A 20,914-nucleotide genomic window follows, 5' to 3' on the forward strand; every position below is an offset into this window, starting at 1 on the left:
AGATTGACCAAGAGGATATATGTGTCGGAGGTGGAGGGAACGAGAAGAGGGAGACCAAATTGGAGGTGGAAAGATGGAGTGAAAAAGATTTTGTGTGATCGGGGCCTGAACATGCAGGAGGGTGAAAGGAGGGCAAGGAATAGAGTGAATTGGAGCGATGTGGTATACCGGGGTTGACGTGCTGTCAGTGGATTGAATCAAGGCATGTGAAGCGTCTGGGGTAAAGCATGGAAAGCTGTGTAGGTATGTATATTTGCGTGTGTGGATGTATGTATATACATGTGTATGGGGGGGGTTGGGCCATTTCTTTCGTCTGTTTCCTTGCGCTACTTCGCAAACGCGGGAGACAGCGACAAAGTATAAAAAAAAAAAAAAAAAATATATATATATATATATATATATATATATATATATATATATATATATATATATATATATATATATATATATATATATATATATATATATATATACATATATATATATATATATATATATATATGTATATATATATATATATATATATATATATATATATATATATATATATATATATATATATATATATATATATATATATATATATATATATATATATATATATATATATATATATATATATATATATGAATTGGAACAATGTGGTATACCGGGGTCGATGTGTTGTCACTGGATTGAACTGGGGCATGTGAAGCATCTGGGGTAAACCATGGAAAGTTTTGTGGGGGCCTGGATGTCGAAAGGGAGCTGTGGTTCGGTGCATTACACATGACAGCTAGAGACTGAGTGTGAATGAATGCGGCCTTTATTGTCTTTTTCTAGCACTGCCTCGTGCGCATGCAGGGGGAGTAGGGTGCCATTTCATGTGTGGCAGGGTGGCGATGGGAATAGATGAGGGCAGCAAGTATGAATATTTACATGTGTATATATGTATATTCCCTGGGGATAGGGGAGAAAGAATACTTCCCACGTATTCCCTGCGTGTCGTAGAAGGCGACAACAAGGGAAGGGAGCAGGGGGCTGGAAATCCTCCTCTCTCCTTTTTTTTTTTTTTCCAAAGGAAGGAACAGAGAAGGGGGCTGGATGAAGGTGTTTCCTCAGACGCCCAGTCCTCTGTTCTTAACGCTCCCTCGCTGCCGCGGGAAATGGCGAATATTATGAAAGAAAATATATATATATATATATATATATATATATATATATATATATATATATATATATATATATATATATATATATATATATATATATATATATATATATATATATATATACATACATATATATATATATATATATATATATATATATATATATATATATATATATATATATATATATATATATATATATATATATATATATATATATATATACATACATATATATATATATATATATATATATATATATATATATATATATATATATATATATATATATATATATATATATATATATATATATTTATTTATTTACTCATTTATTTTGCTTTGTCGCTGTCTCCCGCGTTTGCGAGGTAGCGCAAGGAAACAGAAGAAAGAAATGGCCCAACCCACACCCATACACATGTATATACATACACGTCCACACACGCAAATATACATACCTATACATCTCAATGTACATATATATATACACACAGACACATACATATATACCCATGCACAGAATTCACACTGTCTGCCTTTATTCATTCCCATCGCCACCTCGCTACACATGGAATACCATCTCCCTCCCCCCTCATGTGTGCGAGGTAGCGCTAGGAAAAGACAACAAAGGCCCTATTCGTTCACACTCAGTCTCTAGCTGTCATGCAATAATGCCCGAAACCAGAGCTCCCTTTCCACATCCAGGCCCCACACAACTTTCCATGGTTTACCCCAAACGCTTCACATGCCCTGATTCAATCCAATGACAGCACGTCAACCCCGGTATACAACATCGACCCAATTCACTCTATTCCTTGCCAGCCTTTCACCCTCCTGCATGTTCAGGCCCCGATCACTCAAAATCTTTTTCACTCCATCTTTCCACCTCCAATTTGGTCTCCCACTTCTCCTCGTTCCCTCCACTTCCGACATATATATCCTCTTGGTCAATCTTTCCTCACTCATTCTCTCCATGTGCCCAAACCACTTCAAAACATCCTCTTCTGCTCTCTTAACCACGCTCTTTTTATTTCCACTCATCTCTCTTACCCTTACATTACTTACTCGATCAAACCACCTCACACCGCACATTGTCCTTAAACATCTCATTTCCAGCACATCAACCCTCCTGCGCACAACTCTATCTATTCCTTCAAACATACCTATTTTTGCTTTTCGAGATAATGTTCTCGACTTCCACACATTCTTCAAGGCTCCCAGAATTTTCGCCCCCTCCCCCACCCTATGATTCACTTCCGCTTCCATGGTTCCATCCGCTGCCAGATCCACTCCCAGATATCTAAAACACTTTACTTCCTCCAGTTTTTCTCCATTCAAACTTACCTCCCAATTGACTTGACCCTCAACCCTACTGTACCTAATAACCTTGCTCTTATTCAAATTTACTCTTAACTTTCTTCTTTCACACGCTTTACCAAACTCAGTCACCAGCTTCTGCAGTTTTCACATGAATCAGCCACCACGGCTGTATCATCAGCGAACAACAACTGACTCACTTCCCAAGCTCTCTCATCCACAACAGACTTCATTTTTGCCCCTCTTTCCAAAACTCTTGCATTCACCTCCCTAACAACCCCATCCATAAACAAACTAAACAACCATGGAGACATCACACACCCCTGCCGCAAACCTACATTCACTGGGAACCAACCACTTTCCTCTCTTCCTACACGTACACATGCCTTACCTCCTCGATAAAAACTTTTCACTGCTTTTAACAACTTGCCTGCCACACAATATATTCTTAATACCTTCCACAGAGCTTCTCTATCAACTCTATCATATATATATATATATATATATATATATATATATATATATATATATATATATATATATTATTATTTTGCTTCTTCGCTGTCTCCCGCGTTTGCGAGGTAGCGCAAGGAAACAGACGAAAGAAATGTCCCAACCCACCCCCATACACATGTATATACACACACACGTCCAAACACGCAAATATACATACCTATACATCTCAATGTACACATATATATACACACACAGACACATACATATATACCCATGCACACAATTCACACTGTCTGCCTTTATTCATTCCCATCGCCACGGATAATACATATATATTATCCCTGGGGATAGGGGAGAAAGAATACTTCCCACGTATTCCCTGCGTGTCGTAGAAGGCGACTAAAAGGGGAGGGAGCGGGGGCCTGGAAATCCTCCACTCTCGTTTTGATTTAAATTTTCCAAAAGAAGGAACAGAAGGGGCCAGGTGAGGATATTCCAAAAAAGGCCCAGTCCTCTGTTCCTAACGCTACCTCGCTAACGCGGGAAATGGCGAATAGTTTAAAAGAAAGAATATATATATATATATATATATATATATATTTTTATTTATTTCATTTTGCTTTGTCGCTGTCTCCCGCGTTAGCCAGGTAGCGCAAGGAAACAGACGAAAGAATTGCCCAACCCGCCCACATACACATGTATATACATACACGTCCACACACCTAAATATACATACCTATACATCTTAATGTACACATATATATACACACACAGACATATACATATATACACATGTACATAATTCATACTGTCTGCCTTTATTTGTTCCCAACGCCACACCCCCACACATGGAATAACAACCCCCTCCCCCCTCATGTGTGCGAGGTAGCGCTAGGAAAAGACACCAAAGGACATCAAAAGACACAAAAGACACTCAGTCTCTAGCTGTCATGTAATAATGCACCGAAGCCACAGCTCCCTTTCCACATCCAGGCCCCATACAACTTTCCATGGTTTACCCCAGACGCTTCATATGCCCTAGTTCAATCCATTGACAGCACATCGACCCCGGTATACCACATCGTTCTAATTCACTCTATTCCTTGCACGTCTTTCACCCTCTTGCATGTTCAGGCCCCGATCACTCGGGGATATATATATATATATATATATATATATATATATATATATATATATATATATATATATATATATATATATATATATATATATATATATATATATATATATATATATATTTTGTTTAATTTGTTTATGGATGGGGTTGTTAGGAAGGTAAATGCAATAGTTTTGGAAAGAGGGGCAAGTATGAAGTCTGTTGGGGATGAGAGAGCTTGGGAAGTGAGTCAGTTGTTGTTCGCTGATGACACAGCGCTGGTGGCTGATTCATGTGTGAAACTGCAGAAGCTGGTGACTGAGTTTGGTAAAGTGTGTGGAAGAAGAAAGTTAAGAGTAAATGTGAATAAGAGCAAGGTTATTAGGTACAGTAGGGTTGAGGGTCAAGTCAATTTGGAGGTGAGTTTGAATGGAGAAAAACTGGAGGAAGTGAAGTGTTTTAGATATCTGGGAGTGGATCTGGCAGCGGATGGAACCATGGAAGCGGAAGTGGATCATAGGGTGGGGGAGGGGGCGAAAATTCTGGGGGCCTTGAAGAATGTGTGGAAGTCGAGAACATTATCTCGGAAAGCAAAAATGGGTATGTTTGAAGGAATAGTGGTTCCAACAATGTTGTATGGTTGCGAGGCGTGGGCTATGGATAGAGTTGTGCGCAGGAGGATGGATGTGCTGGAAATGAGATGTTTGAGGACAATGTGTGGTGTGAGGTGGTTTGATCGAGTAAGTAACGTAAGGGTAAGAGAGATGTGTGGAAATATAAAGAGCGTGGTTGAGAGAGCAGAAGAGGGTGTTTTGAAGTGGTTTGGGCACATGGAGAGGATGAGTGAGGAAAGATTGACCAAGAGGATATATGTGTCGGAGGTGGAGGGAACAAGGAGAAGAGGGAGACCAAATTGGAGGTGGAAAGATGGAGTGAAAAAGATTTTGTGTGATCGGGGCCTGAACATGCAGGAGGGTGAAAGGAGGGCAAGGAACAGAGTGAATTGGAGCGATGTGGTATACAGGGGTTGACGTGCTGTCAGTGGATTGAATCAAGGCATGTGAAGCGTCCGGGGTAAACCATGGAAAGCTGTGTAGGTATGTATATTTGTGTGTGTGGACGTGTGTATGTACATGTGTATGGGGGGGGTTGGGCCATTTCTTTCGTCTGTTTCCTTGCGCTACCTCGCAAACGCGGGAGACAGCGACAAAGTATAAAAAAAAAAAAAAAAAAAAAAAATATATATATATATATATATATATATATATATATATATATATATATATATATATATATATATATATATATATATATATATATATATATATATATATATATATATATATATATATATATATATATATATATATATATATATATATATATATATATATATATATATATATATATATATATATATATATATATACATATATATATATATATATATATATATATATATATATATATATATATATATATATATATATATATATATATATATATATATATATATATATATCCCCTGAGGATAGGGGAGAAAGAATACTTCCCACGCATTCCTTACGTGTCGTACAGGGCGAGCACAGGGGACGGGAGCGGGGGCCTAAACACCCTCCCCTCCTTGTATTTTAACTTTCTACAATGGAAAAAGGAAGGAGTCACGCGGGGAGTGCTCATCCTCCTCGAAGGCTCAGATTGGGGTGTTTAAATGTGTGCGGATGTAACCAAGATGAGAAAAAAGAATAGATAGGTTGTATGTTTGAGGAAAGGAAGCTGAATGTTTTGGCTCTGAGTGAAACGAAGGTCAAGGATAAATGGAAAGAGTGGTTTGGGAATGTTTTGGGAGTAAAATCAAGGGTTAGTGAGAGGACAAGAGGAAGGAAGGAGTAGCACTACTCCTGAGACAGGTGTGTTAGGAGTATGTGATAGAGTGTAAGAAAGTAAACTCTAGATTAGTATGGGTAAATCTGGAGGTAGATCGAAAGAGATGGGTGATTAATGGTGCATATGCATCTGGGCATGAGGAGAAAGATCATGAGTGGCAAGTGTTTTGGGAGGAGCTGAATCAGTGTGTTAGTAGCTTTGATGCACGAGACCGGGTTATAGTGATGGGTGATTTGAATGCAAAGGTAAGTAATGTGGTAGTTGAGGGAATAATTGGTATACATGGGGTGTTCAGTGTTGTACATAGAAGTGGTGAAGAGCTTGTAGATTTATGTGTTGAAAAAGGACTGGTGATTGGGAATACCTGGTTTAAAAAGAGATATATACATAGATATACGTATGTAAGTAGGAGAGATGGCGAGAGATCGTTATTGGATTACGTGTTAATCGATAGGCGCTCGAAAGAGAGACTTTTGGATTTAATGTGCTGAGAGGTGCAACTGGAGGTATGTCTGATCATTATCTTATGCAGGCGAAGGTGAAGATTTGTATAGGTTTTCAGAAAAGAAGAGATAATGTTGGGGTGAAGAGAGTGGTGAGAGTAAGTGAGCTTGAGAAGGATACTTGTGTGAGGAAGTACAAGGAGAGACTGAGCAAAGAATGGAAAAAGGTGAGAGCAAAGGAGGTAAGGGGAGTGGTGGAGGAATGGGATGTATTTAGGGAAGCAGTGATGGCTTGCGCAAAAGATGCTCGTGGCATGAAAAGCGTGGGAGGTGGGCAGATTTAAAAGGATAGTGAGTGGTGGGATGAAGAAGTAAGACTATTAGTGAAAGAGGAGAGAGAGGCATTTGGACGATTTTTGCGGGGAAATAATGCAAATGACTGGGAGATATATAAAAGAAAGAGGCAGGAGGTCAAGAGAAAGGTGCAAGAGGTGAAAACGAGGGCAAATGAGAGTTGGGGTGAGAGATTATCATTAAGTATTAAGGAGAATAAAAAGATGTTTTTGAAGGAGGTAAATAAAGGGCATAAGACAAGGTTACAAATGGGAACTTCAGTGAAGGGCGCAAATGGGGAGGTGATAACAAGTAGTGGTGATCTGAGAAGGATGTGGACTGATTATTTTCTAAGGTTTGTTGAATGTGTTTGATGATAGAGTGGCAGATGTAGGGTGTTTTGGTCGAGGTGGTGTGCAAAGTGAGAGAGTTAGGGAAAATGATTTGATAAACAGAGAAGAAGTAGTAAATGTTTCGCGGAAGATGAAAGCTGACAAGGCAGCGGGTTTGGATGGTATTGCAGTGGAATTTATTAAAAAAGGGGGTAACTGTATTTTTGACTGGTTGATAAGGTTATTTAATGTATGTATGACTCATGGTGAGGTGCCTGAGGATTGGCGGAATGCTTGCATAGTGCCATTGTACAAAGGCAAAGGGGTCAAAGGTGAGTGCTCAAATTATAGAGGTTTAAGTTTATTGAGTATTCCTGGGAAAGTATATGGGAGGGTATTGATTGAGAGGGTGAAGGCATGTACAGAGCATCAGATTTGGGAAGAGTAGTGTGGTTTCAGAAGTAGTAGAGGATGTGTGGATCAGGTGTTTGCTTTGAAAAATGTATGTGAGAAATACTTAGAAAAGAAATTTATGGATCTGGGAAGGCATATGATAGAGTTAATAGAGATGCTCTGGGGAAGGTATTAAGAATATACGGTGTGGAAGGCAAGTTCTTAGAATCAGTGAAAAGTTTTTATCAAGAATGTAAGGCATGTGTACGTGTAGGAAGAGAGGAAAGTGATTGGGTTTCAGTAAATGTAGGTTTACGGCAGGGGTGTGTGATGTCTCCTTAGTTGTTTAATTTGTTTATGGATTAGGTTGTTAGGGAGGTGAATGCAAGTTTTGGAAAGAGGGGCAAGTATGCAGTCTGATGTGGATGAGAGAGCTTGGGAAGTGAGTCAGTTGTTGTTCGCTGATGATACAGCACCGGTGGCTGATTCATGTGAGAAATTGTAAAAGCTAGTGACTGAGTTTGGTAAAGTGAGTAAAGAAGAAAGTTGAGAGTAAATGTGAATAAGAGCAAGGTTATTACGATAAGTTGACGAATCACTCAGAACCTCTCTCCAGAGGACTGTTAACGGGAATGGGAGGTCTTAGGTCATCCATGCGGAGATTGGTGAACGAGAAGAGGGATGAGTCTGTAGAACAACTCCTGCAACTTGAAGACCTCGAGGAGAAAGTTTTTATGTTAACCCGTGAATCCTTGATGAGAGACCACTTGGGCGTTCAGAAACTGCCGATATGATATTTATGGTTGTGATGCCTGTCAACGACTAATCCCAAATGAAAGAGTGTTGAAGGTTCCATTGAGTAACTCCATTAATTCGAACCTCCTCCTTCGGATAAAGTTCTTGTAAAACTGATAAGATCAGTATGTCCGATTTCATCTTCATTGATGTCAGGTAATTTTTACATTAACTGATATTGATACCAGACCGACTGAAAATTCATTACGACCAGCAATATGTACAGAAAGTGATTTGGAAGTGCTCTTTAGCTTATATTGTAGACTTGGATTCCCTATGAAAATTCTAAGAAATAGTTCACAGTTCAAATCATAATAGATGCATGAAGTTGTTGCCTTACCATAGTAAAACAGTCTTTCACTTCTTAACAATCAATGCCAAATGGTCTTAACGAGAGGTTTGATTAAACTTTTAAGCAATGGAAGAAAACGATATGCTAGAGTAGCCTTGGCATTGGAAATGGTACCGCCGTACTAAATCCTTTGCACGTAGGGAAAGAGAGAGGCGTGAGAGTAAGAGGCGCATGAACGGCAGAGCTGCAGAGATGTGCTGAAATGCTTCAAGATATAAGGAGAGATATGTGAGGTGCAACTGACAAAGATGATAAGGGATAAGATTCATAGCACCTCTAGATAATGTAATTAATCTTTGAAACAGAAGTCAAGAAGCATGCGGTTTGGTAGACCAAAGTCTACAGAACTCCTCACAGAAGTGTAAGCTTCATTATGACAGAAATCAGGAAAAAATGAATTTGAGCTTGTTGATAAAGTAGTGTTACTTTTGCCCACTGATTCAAATAGGCTATTTCTTACCTTGAAAAAGCCCTTTAAAATCGCTAGCCATTTTATCAAAGATAACAAAAAAGTTGAGAGTAGGAGAGCTAAGGTTAAGATTATGACAAAATTTTAATTAGTCAGGCAAAGGGATACCAGACGAGTATAGAGGTTGTGAAGATATAACTGCTCCCATTGGTATGTGTTAGGTCCAAGGTAACTCAGGGTTGTTCTAACATTGATGTAATCCTGAGTTGCTAACAAAAACGACATCGAGCATGTTGATGATCATTAGAGAAAATTTTAACAACTGACTTACAAACCAGATTATCAGACCAATCTCATGAGACATGGTATTTAAGAAAAGGATCCTACACTCCTCTCTTTTCCCACAATTAAGTGAAATTCCGAGGGTGCTGAAAGAGTGTACAAGTGTAAGGTCATACTCTTTTGTTATATTGCGTTGGAGGCTCCAGTCACGGACAAAGTCCTCAACATAGCCTGGCCTTAATTGAAAAAAAAAATTGTAAAAAGAATTATGAAAGGGAAAGAGCAGAGACAAGAGAAAGTGTTTATGAATTTTGGTGGAAGTGAAAAACCTGTCTTTTAGAATATGCCAGGTCATAGTTATTGGGAAAGACATGAGAGGGAAGAGATTTCTAAAGCTTCGAGGTGTAGGGGAAGAAACAGTTATCTACACAGCCCACCCTTGAGTTGCCAACGGCCACAAGGTAATCATGTGGTGCAACACCTTGCCGGGCAATGCATGGTCCAGCTAGTGGTGGGGGCACACAAGCAGCCAGCTATCGGGAGCAAAACCCAAAGTAATACCAATCGAAGAGGGATAGTGAACCAACATTGCGGCGTAGGGAGTGGGTCAAGTTTTGAAATTCGCCCGGGAGAATTTGTAAGTCGGATTCCTTTCGGCTTAACACTGTCAAGTAAGGATGCAGAGCTAGAACCACCCCAGATGTGAAAGCAGTACTCCAGACAAGAACGGATCATTCCTTTGTATAAACAAAACAATTGATCAGAAGAAAAGAAATTTCGACTTCTAAACAGGACTTCCAGTTTCCTAGAGGCAGACTTAGCAATTCCCGTACTGTGGGGTTCCAAAGGTAGAGTGGATGTTACAATTATACAAAGTATATTCATTAAGTTAAGACGTAGAATTACAGAGCCGTCAAAGGAGAGAGAATTGTTCTCCTGTTGTGCTTTAAAAAATGGATTATTTGATATTGTCATTTACGAAAAAACGAATAAAATGAAAGTTTGAATATGAATTGATGAACAGACTTGAAGATTTTGTAGTCACAGTGATTGGGATATTCCTCTTCATGTTCAAAAGACTTGGATTACGGAAGAAAATACTGAACTATCATGATTGCATTTACTTGCTTTGTTTTTATATGCTTCCCACCATCAAACGGATATACGTCAAGTGAAGATCATGAGGCGGTGAAACTTTCAAAAGGATTTTATAACATCGTGGAAGAGGAAACGCTGAGGTATGAGGGGTATGGTGTTGGTAGTGCTGGTGGTGGTGGAGGGGGGGCCACACGCCTTCGCACCTCCGATCCCACCGATTGTCTCTGTGCTTCAGAGGAAATTGCACGGATCAGGGGATCACACGACTGGGACGCTGGGCGAAGGACGGCATTGCAGGGAGAACCACGACAGTTGCAACGTTATGGGTTATGACGCCTTTATGCATTACATACCTGACTGTCAACAACACACCACTGGTGCTGGGAGGCCATATGCAGGGAAAACTTAAAGTTTAGTGGAACGTATACCATGAATGTATGACCTCCTACTGGAAGAAGAACGTGATTAACTCATTAAGTACTGTCTCCTTCCTTGATTTAAGCTCTGTTTTCCTGTGTTCGTCGCCATGGTGTATTATTTGTTCGCAGGAAATGGTGCGATTATAGTGAGAGCTTCCTTGAAGATGAAGTGTGGCAGCAATCGTCGGCTTAGTCCGTCCGGCTTACCTGTCAGATTCGATCGAAGAACAGCGGTCCAGAGGAAGGGACTCAGAGGAATGACCTAGATTGACTTGTCACCCTTTCTCTAGAGAAAGAAAGCCAAGACTGGCATCCTGCGCAACACACGCTATTATTCTGACAATACCAGTTATAATACCTGACTCTTGTTCCTCGTCGAACGTATGGTTCATCTCCCTAGCAATTCTCTGGCTTCCTTCGGCAGCAACGTTTTTGCCACCAGCCTCTCCTACTAAGGTCCAGTTGAAGAGTGTGTTTCCTTAGCGTTCTAAAGATTTACGAAAACTCCTTCTATTGATGGCTATAGTTACGTTGACCTTATGTTTCACTGTGTTTCTACCCATGAACTGTAAGTCTGATAATACACACGGACAGTACTTCTCTCTCTAAAGTAGAGTTACAGTTGTTGTTTCAAGATACATAATACAAGACGCTTTCTACACCTGTGTAAGGAGCACCCACAACCTGCTTGAGTCATCCGAACTTTTATCATCATTTCCAAAGGAAAGGCAAGCCAGTGAATGCAGCGTCATCTGTCCATTCTCAGTGACATGATTTTTCATAACACTATTACGTAAGAGATGGAAAACTTCTCTGGTGTGCTAACAAAATCTGCTCAGGTGCAGATCGATGGAGCTGTCGTAATTATCTGTAAAGTCCAGGGAAAAAGAAGTCATTTTTCTTTCTCATTTTGCGTTACCTACTTTTGAATGGCTCTTAAATACTAGGAACACAGATTTGCGTGATTTTGCATGTTTATACTTCTTAGTAACAATCATTCGCCAAATCTCTGTTTTTTTCCTACAAAACTATAAACTACATGATTTGCGTGGTAATCGTGACGCACTCGTAGGCGCCCGGAGTCAAGTTCACATAGGTTCGAATCCTGACAGCGACAACCTGGTAGTTCATCTACCCTCACCCCCAGCTACCCCCACCCCCAGCCCCATCCCCGCTGGGGGTGGTGGAGGGGGTAAAGAAAATTATTACTTGGCTTAGACTGTGAATGAAATGGACTTAATTAATACATTCAGTGGCCCATACTATCTCAGCTAAAGTATGAAAATGATATGAATAAATATAAAAAAACTACCAATTGTAGCTGCGCAAAGATATTTATAGAAAAATGGAAAAGATTACAAAAATAAGTTAACAGTCCTTGACCATTTTACTATGTATGTTTGTTAAAAACCATAATGTTTAGCATCCTTGTGGAAACTGAAAAAGACTACCGTGAAAAGGAGAGAGAGAAAAAATATGTTCTTACGTCATCTCGTGTGCAAACAATTGCTTAGCCTTTGGAAGCGATCTCCGTAAAGACAAAGTCATACTGAGTATACCACTTTACCTCGTGTAGATTTTTTATTAAGTTTTCCCTGAGATACTGAGAAGAATACGGGACGGTTGATCTTTCGTTTATCTCCATAATCTCTCGAGCAAAAAACTAGTCAGCAATATTTCGTCGACTTATATAATCCTTAACACACTTATTTACTTCAGGGTATTGAAAGAAATTGAATCTTGAGGGAAATGAGGGAGAGAATATTAGGAGAGATGGTTCTGTGGCTGAGGAGGATAATAACAAAAGCACAGTTTATGAGTATCACAGAGAGGAACTACCATGGGAATTTTCTGAGATGATATTAGACTTATAAAGGTGCTTTGTCTTTTCAAGTTTTCTTGCTTTTAATGAGTCATTTATCTATGATGTTGAAGCTACCACTAAAAGAAAGGTTTAACTGTATGGAATAATGCGTTGAAGACCTGGTTGATTAACTGTGCGTCTTTCGGAATAAGAAGCTAGTACTGACACTCATATTATGGCAACTTCAGCTGTAGTGAGTTATAATTAGTTCTTCAGGTAATATTGTCTCTACAGTTGCAAGAGCGGAGTCCAGTCAGATGGAGGTCACTTGTTATAGAGCTTGTGACACGTGAAAAACTTCTGGAGGAGTTTATAATTTATTGTTATGAGGCTCATCATTACCAGACACAACATCGCTAGGCACATCGTTAACAGGCACATTATTGCCAGATAAATGAATACCACGCACGTTATCACTAGACGCATCATTATCGGACATATCACTGCCAGGCACATTACCAGACACATCATTACCAGACACATCGTTACCAGACACATTATTAGACTAGACTCATCACTACCAGGCACAGTATTACCTGTAACATCATTACCAGACATAATTTCAAGGCCAATCATTACCAGGTCCATCCTAACATTAACTTTACCAGACGCATCACAACCAGGCACATCATTACCAGACACATCATTATATGGTAAGAAACTACCAGGCACATCATTACCAGACACATCATTACATGGCATGCAATTATCAGGCACATCATTAAATGGCATACAATTACCAGACTTATCATTACATAGCATACAGTTACCAGACATATCATCACCAGACACATCATTACCAGACACATCTTCATATGGCATATAATTACCAGACATATCAATACCAGACGCATCATTCATTATGAGGCACGTCATTCTTTACATTATCAAACCTTGGTGGATAACCCGTGGTCGCTTTAATCTTACTATTCATTTGTATCTGAACTCAGGATGAAGTTCAGAAAAAAAAAATTAAAGATTTTATTCCTCCCGCTCTTAACTCTAGCAACACAATCTCCCCATGCCTGTTTAACATTCTCTCCATGGGAAGTTTTATGAAAACATGAGCATTCCTCCAGCCTTCTAAACTTTATGTAGAACAGACAAAAATTCGTAAAGATTTTCGTGATCTAGGAAACCGCCTGAGTCATGGCAGAGAGGAGCTTTACCTGATATCTCCCTCACCTGCTGCAAAAAAATATGAGCATATACTTAGATATTTTCTTTAGACCAATGTTCTTTCCTCCACAATAATGCCTCTTTCTGAAGTACAGTTTTGACCCTCAGTCTGAAGACCTACTGGACTTAAATAGGCAAGATGAGGCAGAACACCTGAGTGATTCCAGGTCCAGGAGGCCGAAGATGGAGTAAAGAATGTCATTCTTAAATTGTCGATTGAACGGATGAGTCACTTGGATAAAAACAAGATAGGAAGACTTAAGACCACTTATTTGGGGTTTCTGGTGAGAGATGATTAAGAAAAGTTTGGGAAATGGTTAAGAATAAGAAAATAATTAGACCATAAAATCGAACAAGAATCTATAGTGTATACCTGGCAGATATCCTGATTTCTTTCCCCATCCGGTGTTTTTATCAGGCGATATAATCGACAAAAGCTTACCAATACGAGGATTGGATGATATCATTCTTATGAACAGGAAGTATATATATATTTAAATATTCTAATATATATATATATTATTTTTTTTTTTTTATTATACTTTGTCGCTGTCTCCCGCGTTTGCGAGGTAGCGCAAGGAAACAGACGAAAGAAATGGCCCAACCCCCCCCCATACACATGTATATACATACGTCCACACACGCAAATATACACACCTACACAGCTTTCCATGGTTTACCCCAGACGCTTCACATGCCTTGATTCAATCCACTGACAGCACGTCAACCCCGGTATACCACATCGCTCCAATTTACTCTATTCCTTGCCCTCCTTTCACCCTCCTGCATGTTCAGGCCCCGATCACACAAAATCTTTTTCACTCCATCTTTCCACCTCCAATTTGGTCTCCCACTTCTCCTCGTTCCCTCCAGATCTGACGCATATATCCACTTTGACAATCTTTCCTCACACTTTCTCTATATGTGACCAAACCATTTCAAAACACCCTCTTCTGCTCTCTCAACCACTCTCTTTTAATTACCATACATCTCTCTTACCCTTTCATTACTTACTCGATCAAACTGCCTCACACCACATATTGTCCTCAAATATCTCATTTCCAGCACATCCACCCTTCTCCGCACAAATCTATAGTCCACGTCTCGCAACCATATAACATTGTTGAAACCACTATTCCTTCAAACATACCCATTTTTGCTTTCCAAGATAACGTTCTCGACTTCCACACTCTTTTCAACACTCACAGAACTTTCGTCCCCTCCCCCACCCTATGATTCACTTCCGCTTCCATGGTTCAATCCGCTGCCAAATCCACTCCGAGCTATCTGAAACACTTCCTTCCTCCAGATTTTCTCCACATAAACATATCTCCCAATTAACTTGTCCCTCAACCCTACTGTATCTAATAACCTTCCTCTTATTCACATTTACTCTCAGCTTTCCTCTTTAACACACTTTACCAAACTCAGTCACCAACTTCTGCAGTTTCTCTCCCGAATCAGCCACAAGCGCTGTATCATCAGCGAACAACAACTGAATCACTTTCCAAGCTCTCTCATCAACAAGAGACTGCATACTTGCCGCAATTTCCAAAACTCTTGTATTCACCTCCCTAACAACCCCATCCATAAGCAAATTCAATTACCATTGAGACATCACGCACCCCTGCCGCAAGACAACATTCACTGAGAACCAATCACTTTCCTCTCTTCCTACACGTACACATGCCTTATATCCTCGCTAAAAACTTTTCACTCCTTCTAACAACTTACCTCTCACACAATATATGTTCTTAATACCTTCCACAGAGTATTTCTATCAACTCTACCATATGCCTTCTCCAGATCCATAAATGCTACATACAAATCCATTTGCTTTTCCAAGTACTTCTCACATACATTTTTCAAACACCTGGTCCACATATCCTTACTACTTCTGAAACCACATTGCTCTTCCCCAATCTGATGCTCTGTACATGCTTTCACCCTCTCAGTCAATACCCTCTCATATGATTCCACAGGAATACTCAACAAACTTATACCTCTGTAATTTGAGCACTGACTCTTATCCCCTTTGCCTATGTACAATGGCATTATGCAAGCATTCCGCCAGTCCTAAGGCACCTCACCATGAGTCGCACATACATCAAATAATCTTACCAACCAGTCAACAATACAGTCACCCATTTGTTAATAAATTCCACTGCAATACCATCCAAACCCGCTGCCTTGCCTGCTTTTATCTTAAGCAAAGATTTTAACTACCTCTTATCTGTTCACCATATCATTCTCCCAAACCCTCTCACTTTGCACACCACCTCGACCAAAACACCCTGTATCTGCCGCTCTATCATCAAACACATTCGATAAACCTTTAGAATACTCACTCCATCTTCTTCTCACATCAACACTACTTGTTATCACCTCCCCATTCTCCCCTTCACTGATGTTCCCATTTGTTACCTTGTCTTACGGACTTTATTTACCTCCTTCCATAACATCTTTTTATTCTCCCTAAAATTTGATGATACTCTCACCCCAACTCTCATTTGCCCCTTTTTTTCGCCTCTTGAACCTCTCTCTTGAACCTCCTGCTTCTTTTTTATACATCCCTCAGACATTTGTTTTATTTCCCTGCAAATATTGTCCAAATGCCTCTCCTTCTATTTCACTAGTAATCTTACATCTTCATCCCACCACTCACTACCCTTTCTAATCTGCCCACCTCCCACGCTTCTCATGCCACAAGTATTTTTTGAGCAAGCCTTCACTGCTTCCCTAAATACATCCCATTCCTCCCCCACTCCCCTTGCGTCCTTTCTTCTCACCATTTCCATTCTGTACTCAGTCTCTCCTTGTACTTCCTCACACAAGTCTCAGTCCGAAGCTCACTTAACCTCACCACTCTCTTCACCCGAAAATTCTCTCTTCTTTTCTGAAAACCTCTACACATCTTCACCTTCACCTCAACAAGATAACGATCAGACATCCCTCCAGTAGCACCTCTCAGCACATTAACATCCAAAAGTCTCTATTTCGCGCGGCAATCAATTAACACGTAATACAATAACGCTCTCTGGCCATCTCTTCATCTTACATACGTATACTTATGTATATCTCTCTTTTTAAACCAGGTATTCCCAATCACCAGTGCTTTTCAGCATATAAATCCACAAGCTCTTCACCATTACCATTTACAAAACTGAAAACCCCATGAACACCAATTATTACCTCAACTGCTGCATTAGTCACCTTTGTATTCAAATCACCCGTCACTATAACCCGGTCTCGTGCATCAAAACTACTAACACAATCACTCAAATGCTCCCAAAACACTTGCCTCTCCTGATCTCTCTTCTCATGCCCAGGTGCATATGTAGCAATAATCACCCATCTCTCTCCATTCACTTTCAGTTTTACCCATATCAATCTAGAGTTTACTTTCTTACACTCTATCACATACTCCCGAGTTTACTTTCTTACACACTATCACATACTTCCATCACTCCTGTTTCAGGAGTAGTGCTACTCCTTCCCTTGCTCCTGTCCTCTCACTAACCCTTGACTTTACTCCCAAGAAATTCCCAAACCACTTTTCCCCTCTACCCTTGAGCATCGTTTCACTCAGAGCCAAAACATCCAGCTTCATTTCCTCAAACATACTACCTATATCGCCTTTTTTTCTCATCTTGGTTACATCCACACACATTTAGACACCCCAGTTTGATCCTTCGAGGAGGATGAGCATTCCCTGCGTGACTGCTCCTTCTGTCTCCTTGCTTAGAAAGTTAGAATACCACAACCATAACCCTCTTTCACCTGTACTAAGTAATCCTTATATGGAATTTTTTGAAACAAAATTACTAAAGGATATCTTACCTTCTAATGCAATTTGGTTTAGGTATGTAGATGATGTTCTTTGTGTTTGGCCAACAAAGGAAAATTTACATGTATTTCTCTCGTTACTTCACAATTTTGTACCTTCCATTAGATTTACTTTAGAAAATGAAAATAATGGTAAGTTACCATTTTTAGATTGCATGATCCATAGGCAAGGAAACAAGTTTAAGTTCAGCATATACAGAAAACCTCCCAATGTATGCTCATATGTCCATTATTATTCATTTCAAAAAGACAGAGTTTAGTTATCATTTCAATTTATGTTCATTAGGGCATTACGTATTTGCACTCCAGAGTTTAATGATGATGAGTTTGAGAAGATATATTTTATTGGATCTGAGTTGAAGAACCCCAGATCTTTCATTGATAAATACCTTAAGTTAGCAAACAGATCATTTTATAGAGTTGAGTCCAAAACCTCCCATTGACACTAAGAGTCTTTTAGTTCTACCTCATGATAATGATTTAGTTTACTGCCAATGTTGCTTAAATAGTTTAATGTAAATGTTGCCTTCATCAACAATACTACTATAAAGAATATCTTAATCAGAAATTCACAATTTAATTCTCTTGGATGCATCTATAAAATGCCATGTGGAAATTATTACAAATTTTATGTTGGGCAGACTAGTAAGGATCTCTCTGTTAAACTTATTTCATCACGTTGTAATCATCGTCATTGTATTGACTGGAGTAATGCCATCTCAGCTATTAACTTTGACTCGATTAACAAGAGAAATATCATTGAATCTTCTATTATTAGATACACAAAGAATTATAAACTTAATATTGGAGATGGTCGATACAAAATATATAACTTTGTTGTTGATTAAATTTACCAAATGGCGTCCTAGCTTCGTCTCTTCGAGGTATATCAATTGGCTGTTACATTTCTCTCATCTGTCTTCTCTGATGATATTATTATTACAAGAAAGTGCACTTGGGAACTTATTGTGTTTCATTTTCCCCGTGGACACATGGGAATATCTTGATCACTCGCAAAATTGTGATCGTTTTCAATAAAGGGAGTGGGGGAGGAATGGGATGTATTTAGGGAATCAGTGATGGATTGCGCAAAAGATGCTTGTGGCATGAGAAGAGTGGGAGGTGGGTTGATTAAAAAGGGTAGTGAGTGGTGGGATGAAGAAATAAGATTATTAGTGAAAGAGAAGAGAGAGGCATTTGGACGATTTTTGCAGGGAAAAAATGCAATTGAGTGGGAGATGTATAAAAGAAAGAGACAGGTGGTAAAGAGAAAGGTGCAAGAGGCGAAAAAGAGGGCAAATGAGAGTTGGGGTGAGAGAGTGTCATTAAATTTTAGGGAGAATAAAAATATGTTCTGGAAGGAGGTAAATAAAGTGCGTAAGACAAGGTAGCAAATGGGAACTTCAGTGAAGGGCGTAAATGGGGAGGTGATAACAAGTAGTGGTGATGTGAGAAGGAGATGGAGTGAGTATTTTGAAGGTTTGTTGAATGTGTTTGATGATAGAGTGGCAGATATAGGGTGTTTTGGTCGAGGTGGTGTGCAAAGTGCGAGGGTTAGGGAAAATGATTTGGTAAACAGAGAAGAGGTAGTAAAAGCTTTGCGGAAGATGAAAGCCGGCAAGGCAACAAGTTTGGATGGTATTGCAGTGGAATTTATTAAAAAAGGGGGTGACTGTATCGTTGACTGGTTGGTAAGGTTATTTAATGTATGTATGACTCATGGTGAGGTGCCTGAGGATTGGCGGAATGCGTGAATAGTGCCATTGTACAAAGGCAAAGGGGATAAGAATGAGTGCTCAAATTACAGATGTATAAGTTTGTTGAGTATTCCTGGGAAATTATATGGGAGGGTATTGATTGAGAGGGTGAAGACATGTACAGAGCATCAGATTGGGGAAGAGCAGTGTGGTTTCAGAAGTGGTAGAGGATGTGTGGATCAGGTGTTTGCTTTGAAGAAAGTATGTGAGAAATACTTAGAAAAGCAAATGGATTTGTATGTAGCATTTATGGATCTGGAGAAGGCATATGATAGAGTTGATAGAGATGCTCTGTGGAAGGTATTAAGAATATATGGTGTGGGAGGCAAGTTGTTAGAAGCAGTGAAAAGTTTTTATCGAGGATGTAAGGCATGTGTACGTGTAGGAAGAGAGGAAAGTGATTGATTCTCAGTGAATGTAGGTTTGCGGCATGGGTGTGTGATGTCTCCATGGTTGTTTAATTTGTTTATGGATGGGGCTGTTAGGGAGGTGAATGCAAGAGTTTTGGAAAGAGGGGCAAGTATGAAGTCTGTTGGGGATGAGAGAGCTAGGGAAGTGAGTCAGTTGTTGTTCGCTGATGAAACAGCGCTGGTGGCTGATTCATGTGAGAAACTGCAGAAGCTGGTGACTGAGTTTGGTAAAGTGTGTGAAAGAAGAAAGTTAAGAGTAAATGTGAATAAGAGCAAGGTTATTAGGTACAGTAGGGTTCTGGGTCAAGTCAATTGGGAGGTGAGTTTGAATGGAGAAAAACTGGAGGAAGTGAAGTGTTTTAGATATCTGGGAGTGGATCTGGCAGCGGATGGAAACATGGAAGCGGAAGTGGATCATAGGGTGGGGGAGGGGGCGAAATATCTGGGAGCCTTGAAGAATGTGTGAAAGTCGAGAACATTATCTCGGAAAGCAAAAATGGGTATGTTTGAAGGAATAGTGTTTCCAACAATGTTGTATGGTTACGAGGCGTGGACTATGGATAGAGTTGTGCGCAGGAGGGTGGATGTGCTGGAAATGAGATGTTTGAGGACAATGTGTGGTGTGAGGTGGTTTGATCGAGTAAGTAACGTAAGGGTAAGAGAGATGTGTGGAAATAAAAAGAGCGTGGTTGAGAGAGCAGAAGAGGGTGTTTTGAAATGGTTTGGTCACATGGAGAGAATGAGTGAGGAAAGATTGACCTAGAGGATATATATGTCGGAGGTGGAGGGAACGAGGAGAAGAGGGAGACCAAATTGGAGGTGGAAAGATGGAGTGAAAAAGATTTTGTGTGATCGGGGCCTGAACATGCAGGAGGGTGAAAGGAGGGCAAAGAATAGAGTGAATTGGAGCGATGTGGTATACCGGGGTTGACGTGCTGTCAGTGGATTGAATCAAGGCATATGAAGCGTCTGGGGTAAACCATGGAAAGCTGTGTAGGTATGTATATTTGCGTGTGTGGACGTATGTATTACATGTGTATGGAGGTGGGTTGGGCCATTTCTTTCGTCTGTTTC

Source organism: Panulirus ornatus, chromosome 15, assembly GCF_036320965.1.
Source record: "Panulirus ornatus isolate Po-2019 chromosome 15, ASM3632096v1, whole genome shotgun sequence".
Taxonomy (NCBI): domain Eukaryota; kingdom Metazoa; phylum Arthropoda; class Malacostraca; order Decapoda; family Palinuridae; genus Panulirus; species Panulirus ornatus.